We start from the raw sequence: 8,556 nt of genomic DNA, 5'->3' as shown, positions 1-8,556 counted from the left end.
CGTCCGCAAGCATTCTCCATAAGCTAGTTTCTTGGTAAAAAGAACAAATATGATTAGTCGCCCCTGAATCTAGTATCCAAGTTGAGTTTTCATACTCTACTGAACATATTTCTACAACGAGTAAATCATATTTACCTTGTTGTGTCTTTTCGGCTTTATTCTCTGCAAGGTATTTTGGGCAGTTTCTCTTCCAGTGCCCGTTTTCGTTGCAATGGAAACATTTTTCTTTATCTGCTTTTTGAACCTTGTGTTTGCGGTTAGTAGGAATCTTATTTTTCCCTTTACCCTTCTTCTTCATCAAAACACATTTAGAAGTTGAAGGTACAGACTTATTTTTTTAGGACGATCCTCGTACTAATTTTTCGGAGATAACAACATTTGCTTCTCCTGTTTGTCCCTTGTTCGTTAAGAGAGATTGATAAGTCTGTAGCTCATTGAGAAGAGCAGTCAAGTTATATTCTATTTTTTTCATTACCACATTTGTGCGGAACTGGAAGAAGCTCTTCGGAAGAGACATCATGATAAAACTGACTTGACTCTTCTCATCAATGACAGCTTCATTTTCTTCTGTCACATTGAAATTGACCATCATGTCTAGGACATGTTCTCTAACTGAGGTCGCTTCTTACATACGACAGTTGTAAATGTATTTTACGGCTTCATGTCTAAGGGAGAAGGACGGTTGTCCAAACATCCCTTTTAGAGATTTAATAACTCTTAGTAATTCTTCAGAAGTGTGACCCGCCATTTTCAGACCTTAGAGATCGGTCCCAACAATGCTATCGAATGAAAAAGCCAAAGTTGGGAACGGACCTAAGAAATCCTATCCATTTCTAGAGTTTGCGTTGTTTTGACTCCCATGTTACAACCCTCCGAATGGGTAGTAGCTTTAGGGCAACATGCAGGTGGAACATGGGAATCTCACGGTGCAACCTAGTGTTGGAGACCATAGGAGGTGTTGATATACTTCCTTCTCCCACTTACTATAAATACTTTCTCTATTCACCTTGTTATTGACTCATGCAAATACCTTCCGAATGGAGGACCCTCCCAGGGCGACACATGGCCGAGCATGAATCTCACAGTGTGAATTTTCCAGAGAGCGTAAAAGGAAAACGATGTATCTCATATATATTTTTCCTCCCACTAAGTATTTTAGACGGTTGGGTATACCTATTACTTAGTTATATTCCGGCTAATTAAATATAGCTTAAGTCTAGGTTATTTTTCTAAAACTTATATCACTTAAGCATGCTCATAAAATTGGGCTAACTAAGCTCAAGTACTGGTCCGATCTCCAGGTAGTAGGTGTTCTGTAAACCCTCAACGTAAGTACCTCCAGCCTTAGACAAGATCGTGCCAGGTGAGATTTCTCGTAACTGTAATTTTGTAAGATATCGACCTATTTTAACTATTAAAATTGATCGTGCTCGGTTCTTAACCCTGAGTGAGCATGTACTTAACTTTATTATAGATTTTAACGTCTATCTCGTTTTATGACGTTGAAAATAACCTATAACATGCATCTAACATGCTTTATATAACAATTATATAATCATCCATTCCATGCAATAATATAACAATTTATATCTATCACTCATGGAACCCTAAACATGCATACTATACATTATAATAATTATAACATACTTGGAATGCATGAAACATGCTTAGCCTTTGGTGAGATTTTAAATCTATATGACATACTTTGTGCATATACATTTTCTATTTAATTAAAACATACATTCATAATGCATAATTAATTAAACACGCTAAAGTGGATTGGTTTTGGCATTTTAAAACAAGCAATTAACTAAATTATTACATTAATAATTAAAAATAACTTGAACCGCTCCCGAGGATCACGAACTGGGCGACCCAACCCTTAAAAACGTTGAACCGGACCCCAAAGGCAGAAAAACCACCCGAATTGCCTCTTCCATCTTCTTCTTCGGTTCAGCTTGCTATCTCTTCCATTTTCGATCAATTACAACCTAAAATGAACTCTAATGACTCCATAAAAATTACAGACCTTTCTTCATTCATTAAAGCCCACACACATTAGGCTTATTACAATAATTGTATTAAATAAAATCATAAAAAAATGCCAAAACCAAAACCATCCACTTTAGGAACCACAAAATTTCATTCATGAAATGGTACTCACCATGATCAAATTAATGTAAATAAAGTGCCTAAAACTTGCTCTGATACCAATTGATGGTGTTAATATAACACATGCGGAAGCAATTTGGATCTTAGGCACTTTTAGAACATCGATTATAGTAAATAACTAGCATGTTCATGAGTATTAAAACTTAATGAGTTTGAATACTAACCTTTTGTAGTTCAAATTTTTTTTTCCTCACGAACCGGTTTCGAACCACCACTAGTGTCTTCTCCACTATCCTCCGGCCTTAGAACGGGATTGTGGAATCCGGTGAGTGACTAAATTTGGGAGGGATTTTGTATATATGAAGAGAGTGTTTGTGAGAGGTTTTTCTCAAGGTTTTTCACCAAGAAGAAGACATTTCATGTTTTATGATCACTCTATTTATAGAGTCATGTTTGCATGTTCATGCAAATTTGAGATCACCAAATTTTGACACTAAAAATTCCACTCAAATGTTTGGGATAACGTGGCAAGCATGCATACTTGAGTTAACCAAATTTATTGGATTTAGATTAATGATCGTAAAGTTCACTTTATTCGATAACAATCTTTAATAAATAAAAAACAATAATAACTTTATTGAAAATAAAATATGTTTTTGTTTACGCACTATGAGTTTTAGGACATAAAACCCAACAATTATAACTTACCATATATATCATATTTGATCTTTTATTATAGGATATTTGTCTTCTATTCCAGCTCAGCATAGGTATCATGTTTGCCTTTTATTATAGGCTCTTTTCATTTATTGTTATTCCCCTATCCTTTATAATTTATTTGATTATTTGAGAACTTCATTTAGGTATAGTGGTTTCAGCCAATACATGAGATTATAAAACGTTGGGTAATGTGCCTATCAACAATGTGAAGTTAACATGACAATAATAATAGGTTCTAAAGCACAAAAACATGTGGATAAATTTCAAATATTGTGGCGCATAAAAGATATGGACCAGCAACTAATATTGATAGATCCACTACAAGGCATTTGGTCTAGTGTATGATTCTCGCTTCGGGTGCGAGAGGTCCCGAGTTTGATTCTAAAAATGCCCCCAACAATTATATCAAATTGAAGCCTGCAATATAATAAGATTTGAAATAGGTTTTTTAAACCTTGAATCAAGAAGTAATTCAAATTGATATTTGGAAAGAAAAAAAAAACTATATTTAATTATAATTTACAAGTGTCTTTATAACATGTTAATTGAAGAGAGCAAACAACAAGAATAAACAAACAAAGGAAATTTGTATATGTATGATTCTCTTCAAATATTGGAAACTATGAGGATTCCTCTCCTTTCTTGACATCAAGACTTACTTTTTGGGACTTGAACCATAAACAGTCATCTACTCTTACTCCTACTCCCTTCTATAAAAATCAACATAGCATAATCATTCCATGAAGGCTGAGGTAATCTTATAAAAGAAGATGAGGGTACCACTTTCAAATCATTCCACGAGGACTTGAGAAAGTTTTGTAAAAGAAGATGAGGGTACCACTTTCTATTGCAGAATTTCTATGTGAATAGAGAATGAACTATATTCTTGGGAGATAAGATAGAGCCTCGAGCCTAACTTCAAAGGCATTACACAAATTGTTCTATGATATTTTTTCTAGGAACTCTTTGTTATGTTGTGCGCTGAAGGTTTCAGGAAAGAGACACAGATTCTCTATTGCACTGATCTCCCAATATAAGTTTTACCTAGGTCATCTGTCATCACAATCCTTTTAAGGAAGATGCGCCAAAATAACCAGTGAACAATAACATTTAAAGAAGTTTCAGAGAGCAAGAAGAGGATTGTGATAGAAGTTGCCCTAGGTAAAACTTCTTTAAATGTCTTAGCCAATCATGACCTCATAATCAGGAGTCTCTTGGACAACAATAGCATATGGACAACAAATGTCTTAGCCAATTGTAACGGTCATGATTGCTCAAGGCGTGTCGCCCAAATAACCGATAAACAATAACATTGTCCAAATAATAACCTTGGACAACAAATTGTTTAGAAGAATGGCTGAGACATGCAACATGCAACCACAGGCAACACGCCTTGGGCAATCATGACTGTGACATCTGCCCCCACACAGTTTATTGGATGAGGCTGACTTTAGGTCTCTCGATGCGCTTTCAGCTAATCTCATAATGAGGAGTCTCTTCCAACCTACTAGGTGCTGTTGAAAATTACTTCTCGGTTTGTTGAGTCTTCATGTCTTCTCTGTTCGTGTTTTTCCTACTTTCTTCGCTTGAAACTTTTTCTTAATTGTATGACGTCATATCACCTGCTTCTGCTTGATGTCTTCTTGGTCGAAATAATAACGTTTCAAGTTATTAACGTGGACAACAAGGTTAGTCTGCATCCATAAGAGCAATTAGATTCTATATGATTTCTTCATAATCTTATGGATAATTTTAACTAGTCCATAGTATTTTCACACCAGTCTTTGGTTTTGTTGCTTTGAACTCGAAGTTCATCTGACCTTAACTTATATGATCTCTTTATTTTTCTTGAAATTATTGTGGTTGACGCTTCCGACTGACCCTTCTCTACATCCGTCTAGATGATATTTTTGTGTGAACATGTGTTGCTTCAGTGGTTTGTTTTTGTCTCCCTTCTTTAGTATCTAATCCTGTTTTTGTCTCTCCTCGTGGGGATAAATCCATTATCTGACCTTGTTTTGCGTCGTGGTGTTCATGTAGTGGCAACAAGGTTTCTATTGAGATTGGCTAACTCGAGCTCCCCTTTTCAATTACAACAATAGCAGAAAGCGTAGATTCATCATGACTATGATTCTTTTTCAACTGTTGTATCGACATCATTTTCAACCCTCTTGGTTGATGGATGTTTTTTTGAATGATCATCGGGTTAGACTCCGTTACTACTAGACATTTTGCTAGGGGCATGTAAATGACTTTGTGTTTCAGCAGGACGTTCATTCCTGACACGACGTCGAAGTCATCCATTTCAACTATCACTAAACAATTTTCCTAGTCCAAGGCTCTAGCTTGATTAGAGTTCTCATTGTGACTCTTAAGACAGACAAAGCTTCCAATTTGACGACGTTCATCTTTCCTGTATCTTGATGCCAAAGGATGTTAAAATATTTTGCATCGGTCTCCATCATGTTGTGGGTGGCTCTAGAGTTGACAATGGTATTCCTTACTACTTTGTGCTTTATCCAGACCTCGACATACATAATATATATATATATTCATTTAACTATAAGACATATGGTCCATGAAAAATTGTAACTCTTATACTCATTAATATTATAATGGCTACTACCTAAATTATAACCTAAAGTTGATAATTGATGTTCAATTAGCCAACCTTAAATTTGTAATCATTGTGAAGTGATTGAAATTATAATGGAAGTAGTTTAAACTCCTAGTACCTTAAATGAAGTTGGTCTCTTCTAATAAAACACGAATTTCTCTTTAATATCATTAATACAATTATGCTTCATATTGAACCTACCAAACATGAAACTAAAACTACGTTCAATTTAACTCCATTTTATTGTCATCTTGAATGACGTGTAGGATATATTCTTGATTTACCTTGATATTTCATATTAGTTAAGTTTTTTGCAAAATCACAATTTGACAATAACAATGATGAACTCGGGTCTGTTTATTATTTTAAAGAAAATTTCTTTCTCCATCCTATTCCTAATAACTCTTCAACTAAATTCATATTATGCTAAGAAACAAATTTTTTACTCGCAAGAAGTAAAATATGCAAACTTTAACTAAAATTTCATGGAAACAAATTTTATTGTCATGCAACATAGATGACAATTATAGCCTTCAAACAAAAACTAGAGTAGTTGTGGTGAACGGGATAGAAACTCTAGTGTTCATCCATAATATACAACCACTACCTAAATTATGACCTATAAATTTGAAAACATAAGTTGTAGTTGAAAATTACATAAAACAATCCCCTAAATCCAAGAACTCGTATCCAATTAGTCAATCCTAAAGATAGTAACTAACATAGAGTAATTGAAGCTCCACATGAAGTAATTTAAAGTTCCAGTTACTTAACTAAATTTTATCTCGTCTTTAATAAAACATGAGTTGCACTTAAGTTCATGAAATATTTACAGACTCCAACTCTTAGTACTATTAATGCAATTATATTTTATATGAGTTTGTCTTAAATCAAACTATGTTACATTCAATACAACTTCATTTTCTTGTCATAGGAAGCAAAATAGAAGAATTAAATCAAACAAACTGATGAACCGAGCCGAATAAATCCAACCCAACCCAAACGGATTAGTTTGATTCATTTGTTGGGTTGTAGTTTATTTGAACACTTGCATACTAGACCATCAACTTTTTGTTTTATAGTCCAACAACCGCTCAAGAAAATAGATTTCAAACTTGAGAGAAAAAAATATACTGAGAAGGAGTTAAAAATGTTGCAATTTTTTAGAAAGGGCATTTGGTCTAGTGGTATGATTCTCGCTTAGGGTGCTAGAGGTCCCGAGTTCAATTCTCAAAAGAATGAGCCTCAAAGAAAACAATTCAACAACCTAGTGTATATTCTTCCATCTTAATCTTTAGAAACAAAAAAATAAGGCAATTAAAACTATAATGATGATGCTCTTTTTTTAATATCATTTTATCTTTTCTACTTTCAATAGGCATGCCTACCCAAATCCTAACTTTCGATATTTGCTTTACTTGTGTACTCACGATATGTGTCTCAAATGGAACTATCAAACTAAAACTTACACTATTTTCTTCTCAATACAGTAATTGTCACAAACAATAATTTAACAGCGGTCTAGATCTAAAAGATATAATAATAATGATTATTTCTCATGGATTTCATTAACAAAGAAAATAAATGAAATAATGATGATACATTCCATAAAAAACATAATATATAGCCCATGCTAAGGGCATTTGGTCTAGTAGTATGATTCTTGCTTTGGGTGCAAGAGGTCTCGAGTTCAATTCTCGGAATGCCCCTCCAAAAGAAAAAAAGCACTAAAAAAAATATCGTTTCGGGTGTGAGAGGTCTCAAGTATATTGTATTAAAATGAATTAGCAAGAAAGTTTCTACTAATAAAGGCATTTGGTTTAGTGGTATGATTATCGTTTCGGGTATGAAGTCATCATAGCCTCTCCACCGGTTTCGAAGACTCCTTCGACATCAATGTGCTCCAATGAAAGAGATAAGACCCTTTCCTGAACCAGAACCGGGCACAAAACGCTGAGGTAGAAAGTCGAAAGCGAACTCTTTTCGCGTATACGCAATCTTGAAGCCCAATTACCTCACAGACTGTCTCCTCAACCCTTGCGAGTATGAGTGCTTGGTAAGAGAGAATGTCGAATGAGAAAGACATTCGATTACGACAACATTCGCAACTACCAAAGTGCACTAAACCTAGTAGAGATCTTCGACCTAACGATAATGGAACTTCAAACCCATTTAATCAATCCACTTTGTACCTTATTGTTGACCGAACTAGTTGCACGTCAGGCCCAAATTCTCTCTCAGTCACCGGGAGACAAAAGTAAGATCGGATCTGAGTTATACATGCTTTCATTTTCAAAAGCTTCGCTTGGCTACGGTACTTTATTCAGGATGTGCAACAATATAGTCATCTCTTAGCCGTGTATAGAGAATTCAGAGAATTCCTTGATCATTTCCTTGGCGGATAACACAAATGAAATCAATTCCCTGATCGCCTATCGTATGAGTCCATTCTTGTTTTGTTGGTTTGTTGTACTATTCTATACCTCTCTCGATTGATCGAAAGACGTTCGACAGCTAGGAGGGCCTATCTTGTTGCTTAGCTTTCTTAGCCAACATCTCCGGTTTCCCCCGAACAAAGAGGTTCGCTTATCCATACCCAACAGTAGCACTTTCAGCTAAAAGACTGATTTTTTTCATAAAGTTGGTTCATAGATCAAGAAAGAATGAAGCTGCTTACAGGGACGGTTACGCGATACGTCTTTTCATACTCTCCTTTTCTTTAACCCTGCTATCAACAGAGCCATTCTCGTTTGTTGCTTTAAGGGGTCTCCCCATTGTAGATTACTCGGATTGGTTCTCGCATCCCTGTGCCAAAAAGCATGGGCGAGTTTGGTTTGAGCGTTCATCGATTGGGTTGATCCATATGCTCCGGAGGGGTGAGACGAGGTGTAGCGCATCTGTTTTGGGTATCTTGTCCGCTAAAGGTTTTAGTTAATGGGTACAAATTTTCTACATAGGTCATCTGTGGTCACAATCCTTTTAAGGAAGATGCTCCCAAATAATCGGTGAACAATAGCCTTTAAAGAAGTTTCAGAGAGCAAGAAGAGATAGAACAGAGAATAGGAGTGAGTCGTGCAAGGAAGAAGGAACTAGTAGGTTTAATTTGG

At 35.3% G+C, this 8,556-nt stretch overlaps 1 non-coding gene across 1 annotated transcript; it reads left to right on the top strand.

The window, feature by feature from the left end:
• Positions 1–7,086: 7,086 nt before the first annotated feature.
• On the top strand, positions 7,087–7,158 carry TRNAP-UGG. The gene has a single exon. It is a non-coding gene; the product is annotated as a tRNA-Pro (tRNA).
• Positions 7,159–8,556: the final 1,398 nt, after the last annotated feature.

This window comes from Cucurbita maxima, unplaced genomic scaffold (genome assembly GCF_002738345.1).
Source record: "Cucurbita maxima cultivar Rimu unplaced genomic scaffold, Cmax_1.0 Cma_Scf00096, whole genome shotgun sequence".
Taxonomy (NCBI): Eukaryota; Viridiplantae; Streptophyta; class Magnoliopsida; order Cucurbitales; family Cucurbitaceae; genus Cucurbita; species Cucurbita maxima.
Note: the sequence above shows the minus strand (reverse complement) of the source record. Positions and strands in the feature narration are given on the sequence as shown.